This window comes from Rhinopithecus roxellana, chromosome 12 (assembly GCF_007565055.1).
Source record: "Rhinopithecus roxellana isolate Shanxi Qingling chromosome 12, ASM756505v1, whole genome shotgun sequence".
Lineage (NCBI taxonomy): Eukaryota > Metazoa > Chordata > Mammalia > Primates > Cercopithecidae > Rhinopithecus > Rhinopithecus roxellana.
Genome location: NC_044560.1, coordinates 79,383,992 through 79,406,001, shown reverse-complemented (window position 1 = coordinate 79,406,001; position 22,010 = coordinate 79,383,992). Strand labels below are relative to the sequence as shown.

The 22,010-nt window shown below is 45.5% G+C and overlaps 1 pseudogene; it reads right to left on the bottom strand.

Moving 5' to 3' along the window:
• LOC104666726 overlaps nt 1–18,834 on the bottom strand; it is a 65,978-nt pseudogene extending 47,144 nt beyond the window's left edge.
• Between the last annotated feature and the right edge of the window lie 3,176 nt (nt 18,835–22,010).

Here is a 22,010-nt window from a genome sequence, read left to right as displayed (position 1 = left end):
ATTTAGGATAGTTAGCTCTTCCTGATCAATTGATCCCTTTACCATTATGTAATGGCCTTCTTTGTCTCTTTTGATCTTTGATGGTTTAAAGTCTGTTTTATCAGAGACTAGGATTGCTACCCCTGCTTTTTTTTGTTTTCCATTTGCTTGGTAGATCTTCCTCCATCCCTTTATTTTGAGTCTATGTATGTCTCCGCGTGTGAGATGGGTCTCCTGAATACAACAAACTGATGGCTCTTGACTCTTTATCCAATTTGCCAGTGTGTGTCTTTTAATTGGACCATTTAGTCCATTTACATTTAAGGTTAATATTGTTATGTGTGAACTTGATCCTGTCATTATGATATTACCTGGTTATTCTGCCCCTAGTTGATGCAGTTTCTTCCTAGCATCGATGGACTTTACATTTTGACATGTTTTTGCAATGGCTGGTACCTGATGTTCCTTTCCATGTTTCATGTTTCCTTCAGGATCTCTTGTAGGGCAGGCCTGGTGGTGACAAAATCTCTGAGCATTTGCTTGTCTGTAAAGAATTTTATTTCTCCTTCACTTATGAAACTTAGTTTGGCTGGATATGAAATTTTGGGTTGAAAATTCTTTCCTTTAAGAACGTTGAATAGGCCGGGTGCAGTGGCTCAAGCCTGTAAAGCCTGCACTTTGGGAGGCCGAGACGGGTGGATCACGAGGTCAGGAGATCGATACCTTCCTGGCTAACATGGTAAAACCCCGTCTCTACTAAAAAAATACAAAGAAAAAAAAAAAGAAACTAGCCAGGCGAGATGGCGGGCGCCTGTAGTCCCAGCTAGTTGGGAGGCTGAGGCAGGAGAATGGCGTAAACCCGGAAGGCGGAGCTTGCAGTGAGCCGAGATCTGGTGACTGCGCTCCAGCCTGGGCAACAGAGCAAGACTCCACCTCAAAAAAAAAAAAAAAAGAAAAGAAAAGAAAGAAAGAACGTTGAATATTGGCACCCACTCTCTTCTGGCTTGGAGAGTTTCTGCTGAAAGATCTGCTGTCAGTCTGATGGGCTTCCCTTTGTGTGTAACCTGACCTTTCTCTCTGGCTGCCCTTAACAATTTTTCCTTCATTTCAACTTTGGAGAATCTGACAATTATGTCTTGGAGCTGCTCTTCTCAAGGAGTATGTGTGTGACGTTTTCTGTATTTCCTGAATTTGAATGTTGGCCTGCCTTACTAGGTTGGGGAAGTTCTCCTGGATGATATCCTGCAGAGTGTTTTCCAACTTGGTTCCATTTTCCTCATCACTTTCAGGCACACCAATCAGACGTAGATTTGATCTTTTCACAAAATCCCCTATTTCTTGGAGGCTTTGTTCTTTTTACTCTTTTTTCTCTACACTTCTCTTCTCCCTTCATTTCATTCATTTGATCTTCAATCGCTCATACTCTTTTTTCCAGTTGATCCGAGTTGGTTACTTTACTGAGGCTTGTGAATTTGTCACATAGTTCTCGTGTTATGGTTTTCATCTCTATCAGTTCTTTTAAGGTCTTCTCTGCATTGATTATTCTAGTTACCCATTCATCCATTCTTTTTTCAAGGTTTTTAGTTTCTTTGTGCCGGGTACATAGTTCCTCCTTTAGCTCTGAGAAGTTTGATCGACTGAAACCTTCTTCTCTCAATTCGTTAAAGTCATTCTCCGTCCAGCTTTGTTCCATTGCTGGCAATGAGCTGCGTTCGTTTGGAGGGAAAGATGCGCTCTGATTTTTTGAATTTCCAGCTTTTCTGCACTGCTTTTTCCCCATCTTTGTGCTATTATCTGCCTTCGGTCTTTGATGATGGTGACATACTGATGGGGTTTTGGTGTGGGTGTCCTTTCTGTTTGTTAGTTTTCCTTCTAACAGTCAGGACCCTCAGCTATAAGTCTGTTGGAGTTTTCTTGAGGTCCACTCCAGACCCTGTTTGCGTGGGTATCAGCAGCGAAGGCTGCAGAAGATAGAATATTGCTGAACAGCGAGTGTTGCTGATTCTTGCTCTGGAAGCTTGGTCTCAGGGGTGTACCCCGCCGTGTGAGGTGTGAGTCTGCACCTAGTGGGGGATGTCTCCCAGTTAGGCTACTCAGGGGTCAGGGACCCACTTGAGCAGGCAGTCTGTCCATTTGCAGCTCTCAATTTCCGTGCTGGGAGCTCCACTGCTCTCTTCAAAGGTGTCAGAGAGATTTACCTCTGCTGAGGTTTCTGCTGCTTTTGGTTTAGCTATGCCCTGTCCCCAAAGGAGGAGTCTACACAGGCAGGCCGGTCTGCTTGAGCGGCGGTGGACTCCACCCAATTCGAGCTTCCCGGCAGCTTTGTTTACCTACTTAAGCCTCAGCAATGGTGGACACTCCCCAAGCCTCACTGTCGCCTTGCCGTTAGATCTCAGACTGCTGTGCTAGCAATGAGGTAGGCTCCATGGGCATGGGACCCTCTGGGCCAGGTGTGGGATATAATCTCCTAGTGTGCCATTTGCTAAGACCCTTGGTAAAGCACAGTATTAGGGTGGGAGTTACCCGATTTTCCAGGTGTTGTGTGTCTCAATTTCCTTTGGCTATGAAAAGGAATTCCCTTCCCCCTCGTGCTTCCCAGGTGAGGCAATGCCTCACCCTGCTTCAGCTCTCGCTGGTCGGGCTGCACCCATGGACCAGCACCAGCTGTCCGACACACCGCAGTGAGATGAACCCAGTATCTCAGTTGAAAATGCAGAAATCACCCGTCTTCTGTGTTGTTCACACTGGGAGCTGGAGGCTGGAGCTGTTCCTATTCAGCCATCTTGGGCGTGCCCCCAGAGCCTCTCATTTTATAGGTGTTGGGCCTTGTATATGTCCTAACATGCAAAATAGGGCACAGGCAAAAATGTAGAGTCACATAACATGAGTGAAGGGCTTAGAAATATGTTAGAGTGCACCCTGTGGACAGTACCGAGGCAAGAAAAATAACTCACATCAACTTGGTGAAAGGCCCAGCTAGGCCAGGCATGGTGGCTCATACCTGTAATCCCAGCACTTTGGGAGACTGAGGCGGGCGGATCATGAGGTCAGGAGTTCGAGACCAGCCTGGCCAACATGGTGAAACCCCGCGTCTACTAAAAATACAAAAACTAGTTGGGTGTGGTGGTGCGTGCCTGTAATCCTAGTTCCTCAGGAGGTTGGGGCAGAAGAATCGCTTGAACCCAGGAGGCAGAGGCTGGAGTGAGTGGAGATTGCACCATCAAGGTGCAGAGTCAAGCAATATGTCACACTCACATCTGTGGGCTGGGCCAAGTAGGAAAGTGAAATCACTAAGGTGGTTAGCGGATGCATACAATGACACCTGCAGAAAAGTCCAGGAATTAGAGTAGAAATTCCATATATGTGTAGGTTCTAGGTATGAGTCAACACTTTCTGTATGTTGGGTCTAAGTATGTGAGTCATATATAAATGGTTGACAGAATGTCAGCAGGAGAGCCACAATTTCTTCTGCAGGTTTGTCCTTTCAGTGAAGTCACAGACTCATATGTGTGCTGTATCTTGCTCTGAGAGTCACCAGTTCACCTGTAGTCCAGATCCACACAAGAGTCAATTATTCAACTTTTGACAGTCTCTGTGTCTGACATTTAGAATCTCAACAGTGAGATGTGTTTATGGGAGAATGACAATCTTTACTGTTGCCTGGGTGTGCATTCAAAACACAAAATCTTACCCATGTGCTATGTTCTCTTATGATACAGTTTCACTTAAGGATTTATACAATATGTAAGAGTGGCAATCCTCTGTGACCTTTGTCCAAGAAGATCCAGAATCTTTCCTGTGGTTCCAAGTCCAGATATGAGCATCAACATCTATCCAATTGGTTTAGTCCAGATAGAAGAGTCCTCACTTTTTAACAAGGTGGGTTTAGAAATGAATCACTGCCGGGCATGGTGGTTCACACCTGTAATCCCAGCCAAGGTGGGTGGATCACGAGGTCAGGATTTCGAGACCAGCCTGGCCAACATGGTGAAACGCTGTCTCTACTCAAAATACAAAAATTAGCTGGGTGTAGTGGCAGATGCCTGAAATCACAGCTACTCAGGGGGTTGAGGCAGGAGAACTGCTTGAACCCAGGAGGCAGAGGTTGCAGTGAGCCAAGATTGCATCACTGCACTCTAGCCTGGGTGACAGAGCAAGACTCTGTCTCAAAAAAAAAAAAAAAAAGATTCACCATCCAAATTGTGGCCAGATGTTCACTGAAGACAGTCACAATTCCAATTGTAAACTACATTCATGTGTGATTCAGGACCTCACCAGTGGGCTCTGTCCATGTGTGAGGGTGACAATTTTAAAGATTGGTGGGCTGTGTATAGAACACAATCACACCTGTGTGATGGGGCCCTGTTATGACATTCTCTGTAACATATTAGGGCTTTATATATGTCAGAGAGTGAGATTTGTACAGAAAGAAGACTTCTTCATTTTCCTAAGCCTATCTAGGAGCAACATTATCCTACTGCCTTCTTCGAGGTATGATAGTCATCATTACATCTTTGTGCTTGGCCACGATATATGTCACAATCCTACCCGTGTGTAGTGAGCAAGCACAAGAGTGACATTAACTCTGTGCTGGGCCAGGGGTATGTCACAATCTTCCCTGAGAGCATGGACCAGGAAGGAGAGTCACATCACTGGGCGTTCGACCTCAGTGATTGGTGAAGACACATATTGCAATGACTTCTGTAGACAGGGTCCAGGATGAAGACTTACATCATCTGGGTGTTGGCCTCAGGCATATGTCACAATAGCCTAAGTGGGAAGAACACAAGCAAGAGAGTCACATAACTTAGGCCCAACAATATGTCACAATACACCTACGGGCATCACCAAGAAGAGGAAACTCACATCACCTGAGGGCAAGGCCCAGTGATATGTCACAATGCCTCCTGTGGGCTGTATCAAGGCAGAATAGAGTGACATTACCAAAGGTCGGTCGGTGTCCCCTAATATGTCACTGGGTACTGGGCCCAGGTGAGAGTCAAATAACTCAGATGCTGGGTAGAGGCACATGTCACAATCACACCTATAAGAAGGTCCTTTGGTGACGTTAAAAATGGCAAGGTCTTTAGTCAAGGAATAAGACTCAACATCTCCTGCAAGTTGGGTCTAAGTACAAGAAGTCACAATCTCAATGGTGGAATGGATTTGTGCATGAGAGCCTCAATTTCTCTTGTAAACCCTGTGCCTTGGTGAAGTTACAGCCACAAAGGTGTGCTGAATTTTGGTTAAAGAGTCACCAACCCAACTGTGGACAGAATCCACACAGACTCCATTTTCCAACTGCCTCCCAATGTGAGATTCAGAACCTCAGAAGAAGGTTGTGTTTATTTAAGCGAATGACAATCTTTGCTGTTGACTGGGTGTGAATATGAGTGTCACAATCTCACCTGTGTGTTTTGCCCTGTCAAGACACTCTCTGTATCACTTGAGGGCTTTATATGGTATGCATGAGTCACAATCTGCTCTGAGATTTTTGTGGTGCTATGGACCTACGATCTTATGTGGCTCTAAGTCTGAGTATGAGAGTCAACATTCTCCAATTGGCTGGGTCCAGAGAGGAGAGTCCTCACCTGCCTATGAGCTGGGTTTAGAAATGAGTCACCATCTCAACTGTGGTCAGATGTTCACATATGATATCACAATCTTAACTGTGGACTGCATCTGCACATGAGAATCACGAACTCCTCAGTGGGTTCTGTCTCTGTGTCATAGTGCTAATTCTAAAAATTGACAGAGTGTGCTTACAAGAAACATGATCTAATCTGTTTGCTTTGTCCTTTGATGACACTCTCTGTACCATCTGAGGGCTTTATACAATATGCGAGAGCATAGTAATTCTCTATAACCTTCAAACAGAGAGGAGACCCAGGATTTTACTCCTTTTTCTAAGTCGAGCTATGAGAGACAGTATCTCTTCCACTGGCTGGTACAAGGTATTAGAGTCATCATCACCCCTGTGAGCTGGACTAAGATATACGTTACCAACCTAATTGTTGACAGAAAGTACCCAGAACTGTCACATTACCTGGATGCTGGGCCAATGATATGTAAAATTTTCCCTGAGGGCACTGATCAGGCAGGAGAGTCACATCACCAGAGTTCTCAACCAATGGTATGTTACCATTTCTTCCTAAAAGTAATGCACATACAGGAGACACATCGCCTGGTGGCTGGACCCTGGACTATGTCACAATCTTTCCTGCAAGCAGGGAACAGGTAGAAACAGAGTCACATTTTTTATGTAACGGATGCAGATACATGTCACAAGAACCCCTGTGGAGAGGGCTGAGGCAGGGCCTCCCATTGTTTAGGTGTTTGCACAGGGAAATGTCACAATACCAAAAAATGTGGTTCTCAGGCAGAGCAGAAAAGTCACATTGCCTAAGTGCTGGTTCCAGTGATATGTCACAATCTTTCCTTTTGGCAGGATCTGGGAAGAAGAGGATTCACATAACGTAGGTGATGAAGAAAAATGTATGTCCTAATATACCCATGAGCAGGGTCTATGTGCTAGAGTTGCGTCAGCTATATGCTGAATGCAGTGATACATCAAAACATACAATTTATGCAGGGCTCAGGCAGGAGAGAGTATCATAACCTAGGTGTCAGTCTCAGTGATACATTGCAATACTTTCCTTTTATTTTTTTTTTCTTGAGACAGAGTCTCACTCTGTCACCCAGGCTGAAGTGCAATGGCATGATCTTGGCTCACCACAACCTCCACTTCTTGGGTTCTCACTTACAAGTGGGAGGTAAATAATGAGAACACATGGACACACAGAGGGGAACAGCACACACTGGGGCTTTTCAGAGGGTGGAAGGTTGGAGCAGGAAAAGGATCAGGAAAAATAACTAATGGGTACTAGGCTTAATCTTTACAACAAACCCCCATGACACATGTTTACCAATGCAACAAACGTACACTTGTACCCCTGAACTTAAGTTTTTTTAAAAGACCTATTTGTATGTTTTAAAGAAGAATCAGCCAGTATTTTCAAAGACGGTTTTGTTTATAAAATGTAATCTGCCACTTGTCTAGGAAATATTTTTATATATTTTTTAAAAAGCGCAAAGCTGAAGGCATCACAGTATCTGACTTCAAAATTTGCTACACGGCTATTGTAACCAAAACAGCATTGTACTCACATAAAAACAAACACATAGTCAATGTGCCCAATAAGCTCAGAAACAAATTTATGCACCTAAAGCCAACTAGTTTTTAACAATGGTAGTGAGAACACACTTTGGGGAAAAGACAATCTCTTCAACAAATGGCAGGAAAAATCAAATATCTATACACAGAAGAATATAACTAGATCCCTACCCCCATTATATACAAAAATCAACTCAAGATGAATTAAGGACTCAAATGTAATACCACAAAATATGAAACTATTAAACAGAAACACAGAAAAAATGTTTTAAAACATTAGACTGGGAAATAATTTTTAAAATAAGACTTCAAAAGCATAGGAAACAAAAGCAAAACTAAGCGAATGAGATTACATCAAGCTAAAATGCTTTTGCATATAAAAGGAAACAACTATGAGGGTGAAGAGACAATCTAAAAAATGAAGGAAAATATGGACAAACTATACATATGACAAGGAGTTAGTATTCATAATTATCTTAGAAACTTTGAAATTCTAAAATAAAACAAAATCTATTAAAAATATGTAGATGTTAACAGGCATTTATCAAAAAAAGACGTATGAATGGCTAACAGGTACATAAAAAGATGCTCAACATAAACTAATCACCAGGTAAATACAAACCCAAATTACAAGATACAACTTAACTCCTATTAGAATGGCTATAATTAAAAAAATAAAACAAGTACTAATGAGGATGTAATAAAGAGGAAACACATATACACTGTTGGCGGGAGTGTAAATATTTATGACCATTGTAGAAAATAGTATGGAGGTTCCTCAAATAATTAAAAATAGAGCTACTATATGACCCAGTAATGTTACTACTGGGTATATATCTTTTTTCTTTCTTTGAGACGGAGTCTCGTTGTTTCCCTCAGGCTGGAGTGAAGTGGCACAATCTCGGCTCACTGCAACCTCCACCTCCTGGGTTCAAGTGGTTCTCCTGCCTCAGCCTCCCGAGTAGCTGGGACTACAGGCATGTGCCACCACGGCTGGCTAATTTTTGTATTTTCAGTAGAGGCAGGTTGTCACCATATTGGCTGGGCTGGTCTCGAACTCCTGACCTCACGATCAGCCAGCCTCAGTCTCCCAAAGTGCTGGAATTACAGGTGTGAGCCACTGTGCCCGGCCACTACTGCGTATATATCTAAAAAAAAAAGAAAATCTATGTTTCAAAAAGATATTTGCATACCCATGTTTATTGCAGCACTATCTATAAAAGCTAAGATATAGAATCAATTCAAATGTATAGCAACAGATAAATGAATGAAGAAAAAAGGCCAGGTCTGGTGGCTCACACCTGTAATCCCAGCACTTTCGAAGGCTGAGGTGGGCAGAGGTCAGGAGTTCGAGACCAGCCTGACCAACATGCAGAAACCCCATCTCCACTAAAAATACAAAATTAGTCGGGCGTGGTGGCACATGCCTGTAATCCCAGCTACTTGTGAGGCTGATGCAGGAGAATCGCCTAAACCTGGGAGGCAGAGGTTGCAGTGAGCCGAGATCATGCTGTTGCACTCCAGCTTGGGTAACAAGAGGAAGACTTTGTCTCAAGAAAAAAAAAAAAAGGAAAAAAGAAAATGTGGTATACATACACAATACAATACTACTTAGTAATTAAAAAAAAAATTATGCCAGGTGCTGTGGCTCACATCTGTAATCCCAACACTTTGGGAGGCTGAGGTGGGTGGACTGCCTGAGTTCAGGAGTTTGCAACCAGCCTGGGCAACACAGTGAAACCCCGTCTCTACCAAAATACAAAAAATTAGCTGGGCATGGAGGCGGGCACCTGTAATCCCATCTACTTGGGAGGTTGAGGCAGGAGAATTCCTTGAACCTGGGAGGCAGAGGTTGCAGTGAGCCAAGATTGTACCACTGCACTCCAGCTTGGGCAACAGAGTAAGACTCCATCTCAAAAAAAAAAAAAAAAAAAAAAAAAAAATTCTGCTATTTGCAACAACGTGAGTGGACCTCGAGGATATCATGTTAAGTGAAATGTCATATACAGAAAGACAAATACCTCATGATCTCATAATTTTACTCACACAAGGACTCTGAAATAAAGGGTTTCTAGAAGCAAAGAATACAACAGGTGTCACCAGAGATTAAAGTGGGAGGATGGGAAGAGTTTACTTAACAAATATTAAGTTACAATTAGATAAGAAGAGTAAGTTCTGGTTTTCTATTACACAGTAGGATGACAATGATGAATAAAAAAGTGTTGCATACTACAAAATAGTTAGCAAAGGCCAGATGTGGTGACACATGACTGTAATTCCTACAGTGTGAAAGACTGAGACAAGAAAATTACTTGAAGTCAGAAGTTCAAGACCAGCCTGAACAACATGAGACCTTGTCTCTACAAAAACAAAGACATGGCATGGTGGCATGTTTTTGTATCCCCAGCTACTAGGGAAGTTGAAGTGGAAAGATAGCCTGCGAGTTTGAGGTTATAGTGAGCTATGATTGCACCACTATACTCCAGTCTGGGTGACAGAACAAGAGTCTGTATATAAACAAATAAATAAATGATAAGGTTGGGCGTGTTGGCTCCAGACTGAAATCTCAGCACTTTGGGAGGCCAAGGTGGCTGAATCACTTGAACCCAGAAATTCAAGTACAGTCTGGCCAATGTGGCAAAATCCCATCTCCAATAAAAATACAAAAATTAGCCAGGCACGGTGTTTCACGCCTGTAGTCTCAGCACTTTGGGAGGCTGAGGAGGGCGGATCACCTGGGGTCAGGAGTTCGAGAGCAGCCTGGCCAACATGGTGAAACCCCATCTCTACTAACACTACAAAGATTAGGTGGGTGTGTTGGCTCACCCCTGTAATCCCAGCTACTTGGGAGGCTGAGGCAGGAGAATCTCTTGAACCTGGGAGGCAGAGGTTTCAGTGAGACAAGATAGCACCATTGCACTCCAGCCTGGGCGACTGAGCGTGAGACTACGTCTCAGAAAAAACAAAAACAAAACAAACACAAAACAAACAAACAAAAAAACCCCACCAAAAACAAAAATTAGCTGGAAATGGTGGCAAATGCCTGTAATCCAAGCTACTCAGGAGGCCGAGGCACAAGAATCGCTTGAACCCAGGAGGCAGAGTTTGCAGTGAGCCGAGATTGCACCACTGCCCTCCAGTCTCAGGAACAAAGTGAGACTCTCAAAAAAAGAAAAAGAAAAAGAGGTCTGGCGCGGTGGCTCATGCCTGTAATCCCAGCACTTTGGGAGGTGGAGTTGGCTGGATCACCTGAGGTCAGGAGTTCCAGAGCAGTCTGGCCAACATGGTGAAACACCGTATCTACTAAAAATTCAAAACTTAGCCAGGAGTGGTGGTGTGCACCTGTAATCGCAGCTACTCAGGAGGCAGAGGGAGGAGAATCACTGGAACCCAGGAGGCAGAGGTTGCAATAAGCCAAGATTGTGCCACGGCACTCCAGCCTGGGTGACAGAGCAAGATTCCACCTCAAAAAAAAAAAAAAAAAAAAAAAAAAAGAAAAAAGAAAAAAAAGAAAAAGAAAAAGAAATGAACTAAGACTTTAACATAAAATCTGTAACTGTAAAACTCCTAGAACAAAACAAAAGGGGGAAGCTTCACGACAACGGGTTTTGGCAATGATTTTGGGAATACAACATCAAAAGATCAGGCAATAAAAGTAAGAGGATAGCCAGGCACAGTGGTTCACATCTGTAATTCCAGCACTTTGGGAGGCCGAGGCAGCTGGATCACTTGAGGCCAGGAATTCGAGACCAGCCTGGGCAACATGGTGAAACCCCATCTCTACCAAAAATAAAACCATGTTTTATTTTTAAAACATGGTCGGGCATGGTGGTGCACACCTATAATCCCAGCTACTCAGGAGGCTGAGGTAGGAGAATCACTTGAAGTCGGGAGGCGGAGGTTGCAGTGAGCCAAGATCACCCCACTGCATTCCAGCCTGGGTGGCAGAGTGAGACTCTGTCTCAAAACAACAACAACAAAAAGTAAGAGCATATACATGACACTAAATCAGTGTATTCAAAATATCCCATAGTCAAGGCAAAACATGGAATAGATATTTGTACATTCTTGCACAGTATTACTCACAAAAGATAACAACTGGAAGCAAATGTCCCTTTACAAATGAGTAGATTAAACAAATGCAGCATATACATACAATAGGATATTATTCAGTCTTTTGAAATAGGGTCATCTCAGCCTGACCAACATGGTGAAACCTGTATCTACTAAAAATACAAAAATTAGCTGGACGTGGTGATGCGTGCCTGTAATCCCAGCTACTCAGGAGGCTGAGGCAGGAGAATTGCTTGAACCCAGGAAGCAAAGGTTGCAGTGAGCCGAGATGGCGCCACTGCGCTCCAGCCTGGGGGATACAGCGAGACTTCGACTCTAAATAAATAAATTAATTAAATAGGGACATCTTGACAAATATTACAATAATGATAAATCTTTACGATATTATGTCAAGTAAAATAAAATAGTCAAAAAAGACACATTGTATAATCACACTTACATAAAATACTTAGTCAAAGTCATGAAAAAAGAAAGTGAAATGGGGTTCTTCTGGAGCTAAAGAGAGGTGGAAAGGACAATTTGTTGTTTAATGAGTATTTGCTTTTACTTTTGTAAGACAAAAATAATCTCTAACCTCTTACAAAACAATAGGACTGCACTTAACACTTGTAAACTGTACACCTAATAATGTTTGAAATGACTATTGTATGTTTTTAACCACAATTTAAAATTTAAAAAATTTTAAAATTTAAAACCTGAAAAAGTTACAAAATGTTTTAAAAATTAACTTCAAATAACAAGTGTTCTTCTCACAAAATTATATATATATTCAATCTTTAAGTAGATTGTGAATTTAAGATTATTTTCTTGACTACTCACCTAGTTGAAATAAAGTAATACGCCTGGTGTGGTGGCTACGCCTGTAATCCCAGCACGCTGGGAGGCCAAGGCGGGTGGATCACCTAAGGTCAGGACTTGGAGACCAGCCCGACCAACGTGGAGAAACCCCCATCTCCACTAAAAATACAAAATTTGCTGGGCGTGGTGGCGCATGCCTGCAATCCCAGCACTTTGGGAGGCCGAGGCGGTCAGATCACTTGACATCAGGAGTTCAAGAGCAGCCTGGCCAACATGGTGAAGCCCTATCTCTACTAAAAGTACAAAAATTAGCCAGGTGTGTTGGCTGGCACATGCCTGTAATCCCAGCTACTCAGGAGGCTAAGGCAGGAGGATTCCTTTAACCCAGGAGTTGGAGATTACAGTGAGTCAAGACACTGCTACTGCACTCCAGCCTGGGTGACAGAGTGAGACCCCATCTCAAAAAAAAAAAAAAAAAAAAAAAAAAAAAACTCTTAGGGAATCATGGGAAAAGCTACCAAAATTTTTTAAAAACCTCCGCCTGTAATCCCAGCACTTTGGGAGGCCAAGGCGGGCGGATTACCTGAGGTCAGGAGTTCCAGACACATTTTTATCTATGCACATTTTTTACATATGTGTGTTACGGGGGTTTGTTGTGAAGATTATTTCATCACCCAGGTATGAAACCTAGTACCCATTAGTTACTTTTTCTGATCCTCTCCCTCCTCCTTCTAATAGACCCCAGTACGGATTATGCCCCTGTGTCCCTGTGTTGCCATCATTCAACTTTCACTTTTAAGTGAAAATATGTGGTATTTAGTTTTCTGTTCCTGTGTTACTTTGCTAAGGATAACGGCCTACAGCTCCATCACATTCCTGCGAAAGACATGATCTCATTATTTTTACGGCTGCACAATATCCCATGGTGTATATGAACCACATTTTCTTTAGTCAGTCTATCATTGACAGGCATTTAGGTTGACTCCATGTCTTTACTATTGTGAATTGTGCTGCAATGAACATACACATGCATGTGTTTTTATAACAGAATGATTTATATTATTTTGGGTATATATCCAATAATTGGATTGCTAGGTTGAATGGTATTGCTTTATCTAGGTCTCTGAGGAATGGCCACACTGTCAACGACAAGTGAACTAATTTAAACTCCCACTAATGGTGCATAAGCATTCCTTTGACAAAAACAAACAAACAAACAAAAAACCTTAATGTTCTAAGTGGTTAGCTTTTTAGACAATGGTATACCAGGAGACTGTCCTCAGGCCAAGGTCACCTAGTTGCTCCTCTGAGAGGCTACACTCCCATTCCTTAGGCTGTCTTCTAATAAATGACCCAGGGGATGATATTCATTAGACACTCCAAGAGATATGGTCACTACTGGCACATTGGGTTATCCCAGACAGTTCTGAAACTCATGACCAAGAAAAGACTGGAGGGCTGCTGTAAAGGGCCCTGTAATTTGCTTTGTAATTTGTCCAAAGCAAAATTTCACCCCAAGGACGTACTAATAAGGTGTGTGTGCCTTGAGAAGAAAAAAGTGGGAGAGGCAGAGATAATTATTTTATTTTTTACAGTGAAGTGTGAGAGGACTATTTTCTACTTTTTTCTCATGTGAAACGTTTAGAAAGAAAACAAATCTTTAAAAACCTGCCCCATCCACTGCTGTGTAAAATCATGATTAACAATTAAAATACCGTGTCTCTAATGTACAATAAAGGATAAATAGTTGGTAGTGTGGTAAATTGGAGAGGGGAAGTTGGCCTCATATCCCACATTTGAGAATGTAGGAACAAAAGTGGAAATTTATCATTTTACTGCAAGCTTGAGTTAGGCTAAGGGAAAAAAGTGGTGGATTAGACCCCTGCTTGCCATACATCAGGAAGGCACAGAGTAAAACGAGTTCTCCTGTGGAGTGTTAAAATAATTAAAGAGCAGGAAATTAGACCAAAGAGGCTCTAGTCCCCTGTGTTCATAAATTTAAAAAATCTAAAACCCAACTGGAATGCATTTCTTATAAATATATCAGGCCAGACGCGGTGGCTCAACTCTGTAATCCCGGCACTTTGGGAGGCTTGGGCCTGGGAGAGCCAGCTTACAGTAAACCGAGGTCACACCACTGCACTTTACCCTAGCGACAGAGCGAGACTGTCGAAAAAGAAAAGAAAAAAAAAAATTAACAGGAAAGCTTGGGAACCCCACAGGTCGCAGCTCCTCCCACGCACACACCGAGTCGGGATTCTGCCCTGATGACCCGCCTGGCATCCCTAAACGCTCCAGGAAATACTCGGGGCTGCGGGCGCAGAGCTGCCCAGGGAGGTCCAGACAGGGCGCCCCGCTGGGACCAAGCGAGACGCTGGGGGTCCCAGCTGCGGGCCCAGCCGCCATCTTGCGGCCAGAGAGGCCTGGGGCTGAGCTGTGCCAGAGAGGACTGAGGTCGGCACACCCGGGAGCCGACTGTGGGGAGGCGTGTCCTGCCGGTTTCACAGTCCGCTCTCCCCTCTCGGGATGCCCAACCCCGCATACGCACCACTTCCCAGCTTCCAGGATGGCCTGGCATCTTAGCTGTGCATCTCCCAGGACCTGCAGAGCACAGGGCAACAGAGACAAAGTCCCCGGGCTGGGGGAGGTCCCAAGGTAGAGGACGGGAAACAGTGGAGACCAATCCCAAGCTCTGGCGGGAGGGAGAGACAAATACCCGGCCAAATGCCGGAAGCCACGCCCTCCTCTCCAACTGCGCGCCTGATTGGGCGATTCCTACGCCAGTGCCACTGATTGGATAGAGCTCCAGGACCCACCTCCCAATCCCACCCTCCCCAGTATTAGTGCTTTTTATGGAGAGGGAAACGGGCTCAAGTAGGAGGTGTCACTTGCCTGGTGAATACTGATAATGAACAAGTGAACTGAGGCCTCGGGGAGCGGTGGCTAACACCTGTGATCCTAGCACTTTGAGAGGCAGAGGCAGGTGGATCACCTGAGGTCCGGACTTCGACACAAGCCTGACCAACATGGCGACCATCTCTACTAAAAATACAAAAACTAGCCGGGCGTGGTGGTGGGCGCCTGTAATCCCAACTACTCGGGAGGCTGAGGCAGGGGAATCCCTTGAACCCGGGAGGCGGGAACCAAGATCGCACCGTTGCACTCTAGCCTGGGTGACAGAGCGAGACTCTGTCTCAAAAATAAATAAATAAAATAAAATAAAAATTTTCACCTAAGAGAAGTAGAAAATAAAAGAAGGATTTCACATGTAAAGCCTTTGTTTCCTTTATAAAACCACAGCCCCTTTTGATTTGAATTGTCCAAAGAAGTCTGACAGCACTAATACGCTTACAGAATCAACCAGAAACAATGGCCTCTCAGGTGATAAGAAGGCAAAATGTTACCTAAACCCAATCTATTCTCAACATGGTAACCCCTCTCAAGAAGTCCTGTTAACCGTGTGAACCGTATTCACTGGACAAGGTCAGAGGAAAGCGTGTTTACGACAACACAACCAGGAGTCTACAAATCAAACTGGGGGCGGGAAGCACGCAGGAGGCGTCCTTAGCCAAGACACTAGTGGCTATCCTTGGGTGTCACTTAAAACTTCAAGGTGGCCGGGCCCAGTGGCTCAGGCCTGTAATCCCCACTTTGGGAGTCCAAGGCGGGCGGATCTTGAGGTCAAGAGATAGAGACCATCCTGACCAACATGGTGAAACCCTGTCTCTATTAAAAATACAAAAATTAGCCAGGTTGGTGGCCTGCGCCTGTCGTCCCAGCTACTAGGGAGGCTGATGCTGATGCAGGAGAACGGCTTGAAGGAGGAGGAGGTTGCAGTGAGCCGAGATCAGGCCACTGCACTCCAATATGGTAACAGAGCGAGACTCTGTCTCAAAAAAAAAAAAAAAAAAAAAACTTCAAGGTGAAGGACATCTATTTTCCAGTTGGCTCAGAGGAACTGACAGTAGAATTGAAATGTGTTTTTCTTTTCTTTGTTTTTTTTGTTTTTTTTGAGACAGAGTGAGACTCTGTCGCTCAGGGTGGAGTGCGGAGGCACCATCGCAGCTCACTGCAACCTCCATCTCCTAGGTTCAAGCAATTCTCCTGCCTCAGCCTCCGGAGTAGCTGGGACTATAGGCGCGTGCCACAGTGCCCAGCTAATATTTGTATTTTTAGTAGGGCTGGGGTTTCGCAGTCGTGGCCAGGCTGGTCTCCAGCACCTGACCTCAAGTGATCTGCCCGTCTCAGCCTCCCTAAGTGCTGGGATTATAGGCATGAGCCACCACGCCTGGCCTGTAATAGCTTTAAACTCCCCCTCTCATAGGGACAGGCCACCTCCACACACCCCCTCTTACTTCACAGGTTCTGTCCCTAAGGTTTACCTGGGGGACTGCCTTCCTGCCATCTCATTAGCTCTCCAAGAGAGTCCAGCTCCCTCTGAAACCTACCTTAAGATGGCAATTTGTAAGCACTCCTCCATTCTACAGCACAGTGGGACTTATGAAGAGTGCTGCCCAATCCCCTTTCCTCAACTGATGTGACGGGGCAGGTGGCCAGCCAGATAGATGTTCAGTGACCTAATGGGTCCAGCATGCCCAGGGCCTAGCCCCACAGCCTAGCACCTCTCCCCTACCTGGTCTTCCCTCCAGCCTTTTTCCTTCTGTCACCAATGACAGGTGATGTTTACCTGGGCCCCACTCTCATGAGCCTAGAAACTGGCATTGGTTGACCGGGTGCAGTGACTTATACTTGTAATGCCAGCACTTTGGGAGGCCGAGGCCGTCGGATCACTTGAAGTCGAGTTCAAGGCAAGGCTGGTCAGTATGGTGAAACCCTGTCTCTACTAAAAATACAAATATTAACCGGGCATGGTAGCATGTGCCTTTAATTCCAACTACTCGGGAGGCTGAGACACGAGAATTGCTCTAACCCAGTAGGCAGAGGTTGCAATCAGCCAAAATCATGCCTCTGCATTCCAGCCTGAGTGGCAGAGCAAGACTCTATCTCAAAAAAAAAAAAAAAAAAAAAAAAAAAAAAAAAAAAAAAAGAAAAGAAAAGAAAAGAAAAGAAAAGAAAAAAAGAAGAAAAAGAAAAAAGAAAGAAACAACCTGGTATGGGTAAATCCCAGCTGGGTGCCTGTAACTCCACTCTTACTTCCCACTCAAGTGGCATTATAAGCATCACCTTAAATGTGATTTAATTTATACATATTCCTCTCAGTAACATTTCTGACAACAGCCCTCATAATCCAATGAGCTTGGATTACAGAACACATGTGCGTGTTTAAAATCTGAGGCAACAGGTTTTGTGTATGTGTGTGATTCTCCTGCCTCGGGCTCCCAAGTACCTGGGACTACAGGCACTTGTCACCACGCCCAGCTAACTTTTGTATTTTTAGTAGAGATGAGATTTCACCATTTTGGCTGGGATGGTCTTGATCTCTTGACTTCGTGATCCACCCTCCTGGGCCTCCCAAAGTGCTGGGATAACAGGCGTGAGCCACCATGCCTGGCCTATTATTCTTTTAGAGATATATTTTCATCTTTCTACTTTTTTTCCTTTTCTTTCTATTTTCATAATTTCTCCTTTTCCATCTCTTCCTTAATGTCCTGCCCTTTTTCTTCCTGTATTTCTCTCTTCCTTTCTTTTTCTCTGTTTCTTTTTAACATTTCTTCCGGCCGGGCGCGGTGGCTCAAGCCTGTAATCCCAGCACTTTGGGAGGCCGAGATGGGTGGATCATGAGGTCAGGAGATCGAGACCATCCTGGCTAACACCGTGAAACCCCGTCTCTACTAAAAAATACAAAAACTAGACAGGCGAGGTGGCGGGCGCCTGTGGTCCCAGCTACTCAGGAGGCTGAGGCGGGAGAATGGTGTAAACCCGGGAGGCGGAGCTTGCAGTGAGCTGAGATCCGGCCACTGCACTCCAGCCCGGGCGACAGAGCGAGACTCCGTCTCAAAAAAAAAAAAAAAAAAAACATTTCTTCCTTGTAGAACTTGGTTCCTAACTTCTATTGTTCTTTCTTTTCTTCCTTCCTGCCTTTCTATGTTCCTGCTTTCCTCCCTTTTTTTCCTCCTTCTCTCCTGCCTTCCTTCTGTCTTACTATAGGAATATGGCATCATGCCTGGTTAACTTTTAGTAGAGGCAGGGCCTCACTGTGTTGTCAGGACTGGTCTCAAACTCCTGGGCTCAAGCGATTCTCCCACCTCAGCCTCCCAAAGTGTTGGAACTACAGGTGTGAGCCACCATGCCCTACCCTCTTTTATTTTCTTCTTTTTGCTTTGTATTTTTTTTTTTTTTTTGCCCTCTCTTTCTTCTTTCCTTCATACCTTCATTTCTTCCTTTACTTTTTGTGTCTCTCCATCTTTTTCCTTCCTTCTTCATCTTCCCTTTTTCTTTTCATTATTTTCTCTATGTTTCTTTTGATATTTCTTTCTCCTTCATTTTTTTCTGCCTCTTCTTTCTTTTTTTTTCTCTCTGTTTTATTTCCTTCCTTCCTTTCCACCCTCCTCTTTCCGTCTTTGTGTGGATTCTGGGAGAGTCTCCTCATTCTGTATCTCCCTGTGTCCTAAACCACCCACTACCGTGTCCTGGTCATTCTTTCTCCCTCCGAGATGCATCTCCAAACACCCACACCCACGGGTTGTCTTTGACTGGACTCTGTAGTGGTCTATGCAGAGCCACGTTTTGGGGATCATTTCTGGGGTCGGGTGGATCCATTTCGTCCACGAGCTGCCCTTGCCATCTCCATCTGTCTTGCTAACATTCACGCCGGTTGTCGCTGGTTGTCGCCGGTTGTCAGGCTCCATCTGAGGCCACCTTTCTAAGTTCTCTTGTCCTCCAGAGCTCCAGCGGCAGCTGCCGAGGGAGGGGACCGTCCCAGCTGTGAGCTGGGAGGAGCTCGGGAAGGCCTGCAGCCTTCAGCTGAACTGTCTCGATGGGGCCTGAGCTCTGGCGCGTCCCTTGTGAGTCGGAGGTCCGGCGTGCAGGGCTGTGGCTTGGGAGGCTGTCCCCACGCTCCCACCCCAAGCCGAGTGTGGGTCTGCCCCGGCTGATCTCAAGCGCACCGCAACTGCCGAGGCCTGACCGCGGGACCCACCAGGCCTGACCGGGGGCCGGGGACGCCCACGTGGGTCCTGCTGTCTGAGGTTCCTGCCGAGTTTATTTCCAAGTCCCCATGGAGAGTTGGGGCCGTCCTGTACCATTTTCTGAAGGCCCGAGAGGGGTGGGTCCGGGAGGGGTTCGCCCGTGGGCTTTCCGAGCGCCAAAAGGGACAGCGTGCTTCGCGGTGGGTGCCTCGGGTTGGGGGGCTCTGAAAGAGATCAAATGAAAAAAACTAAAAGGCAGAAATGAAGTCCACAGGCAAGCAGCCTGGGCGGCGCCCTGACAGCCCGGGCGGCGCCCTGAGCCTAGTTAAAGACCGACCCCGGACCTAACTGATTAGGTTATCTATAGACTCCAGACATTGTAAGGACAAACGTTGTGAAAGTCTCTGTCCTGCTCTAATTACCGGTGTCTGCCACATATCTTAGTCCTGGGCCCAGTACAAACACAATCCCCTATTTTGTCCCAACTTCCTGAGCCCAACACAAACACATCCCCCCACACACACATCTCAGAAACACCACCTAGAGAGCCCCTGATAAGATCACAACCGTTTGTAGTTTTACTAAATGTGCGGGAACAAATGGAAAACTGTTAATTATATTAACCAATTACCAGTTGTAATGCTGCAACCAAAAGAATTCCTTTGTACCTCCGTAACCTTACATATCCTGTATGCATCGGGCTATAAAAAGCGGCCACATGCATCATTCAGGGCCCTCTTGTATGTTGTAGAACGGAGGGACCACGTTCGAACTTGCATTAAAGATCCTTGCCGCTTGGCTTTGACTCTGGATTCTGGTGGTCTTCTTCGGGGAACAAACGGTCTGGGCATAACATTTGGGGGCTCTCCCGGGATTCCCCCAAGCCCACCAGACCCCCGATCAACGGATCTACTAGGATCGATCTGCTAATAGGTGAGCTGGCTAGTCTTTGTTTGTCTGTCTGTGTCCGTTCTGAACCTGCGGCTCTCTAAGTCCGCCTGAGGCTGTTAGCCTGTCTGAATTCGTGGCTAAGTCCGCTCTGAATCTGTGACTCGTGAGGTCTGAAGCTGAAAGCTGGCATAAGTCCTGGCGGACGCGCTATAGGACAGCCAGCGGAGACCGGTGGGAGACTTCCCCCGGCGCTCATCTGATTCTTGTTTGCACTTATTCTGACCCAGATTTCTGGAGCGCGCTTGCGACTGACGTAAACTTGTTGTTGATATTCCACAACTCACTTTTCCCTTGCAGGACCTGTTCCGCAACTCACTTTTCCCTTGCAGGACCTGTTCCAGACGCCACTCCGGGCGCTACTGTTCAGGATGGGTAATACCCAGAGCACTCCCCTATCTCTCCTTACAAGTAATTTCAAGGATGTTAGGGCAAGGGGCCATGATCTTGGTATGGACATCAGGAAGGGAAAGCTAATTACTCTGTGCTGCTCCGAGTGGCCCGCCCTTAACGTAGGGTGGCCACCCGAAGGGACATTCTGTCTTCCTGTCATCACTAGAGTAAAGTAAAGTCCAAGGTTTTCCAGCCTGGGCATGCTAGTCACCCGGATCATATCCCATATATCCTCGTATGGCAGGATCTAGCTGGGAACCCGCCCCCTTGGCTGTCCCCTTTCCAATTAGCCTCTGAACCCTGTAAGGCACTGGTTGCTCGGCCGCTAAAATCCAAGCAACCGACTGCCCCCCCCCCATCCTGTTCTACCTGATAGCGAGGACCCACTGTCCACAGAACCCCCTCCGTACCTCTCCGGGCCGCAGGCCTCAGCCCCCCCCCAGGCTGAGCCGTGGGAGGGAGCAGGCGGACGGGAGGCGGCCAGCGCACCCGGACCCACTGAAAGGGAAAGTAACTCTGAAGGGCTGGCGTGGGTCCTCTGTAAGCTGAGCGCTGGTGACTTTGTCTCTGGGTCTTACTTCTTTTCTAAAGTTTCTTGTTCCACCTAACGAGAAACACCCACAGGTGTGGAAGGGCAGACCACCCCTTCATCTGGCGTCCAACGTGGAAGCTTTTCTCTAAGGTAAAGGTACGCTGGACAAGACGAGAGACTCCCGAGTACGTCTACAGTCAGCCTTGTGGTAAGCTTGTGGGCTCGGAAGAACCTAGGGTAACAATGGGGCAAACTAAAAGTAAATATGCCTCTTATCGCAGCTTTATAAAAATTCTCTTAAAAAGAGGGAGAGCCTCCCGTAGCTGAAGCCAGATATCAGTCCTTTTCTATAAAAATGCTAAAAGAAATGAAAGAAGGAGTAAAACAGTATGGACCCAACTCTCCTTACATGAGAACATTATTAGATTCCATTGCTCATGGACATAGACTCATTCCTTATGATTGGGAGATTCTGGCAAAATCATCACTCTCACCCTCTCAATTTTTACAATTTAAGACTTGGGGGATTGATGGGGCACAAGTACAGGTCCGAAAAAATAGGACTGCCAATCCTCCAATTAACATAGATGCAGATCAACTATTAGGAATAGGTCAAAATTGGAGCACTGTTGACCAACAAGCAATAATGCCAAATGAGGCCACTGAGCAAATCAGGGCTATCTGCCTTAGGGCCTGGGAGAAAAATCCAAGACCCAGGAACCGCCTGCCCCTCCTTTCACTGTCAGGAAATGAGAGGAGGGGCCAGCCTCAGGCCCCGCAACAAACTGGGGCATTCCAAATTCAACCCTTTGTTCCTCAGGGTTTTCAGGAATAACAACCCCCACTGTCGCAAATGTCTCAGGGAATAAGCCAGTTATCACAATACAGCAATTATCCCCCGCCACAAGTGGCAGTGCAGCAGTAGATTTGTGTACTTTACAAGCAGTCTCTTTGCTTCCAGGAGAGCCTACACAAAAAAAAAAAAAAAAAAAAAAAAAAAAAAAAAAAAATCCCCACAGGGGTA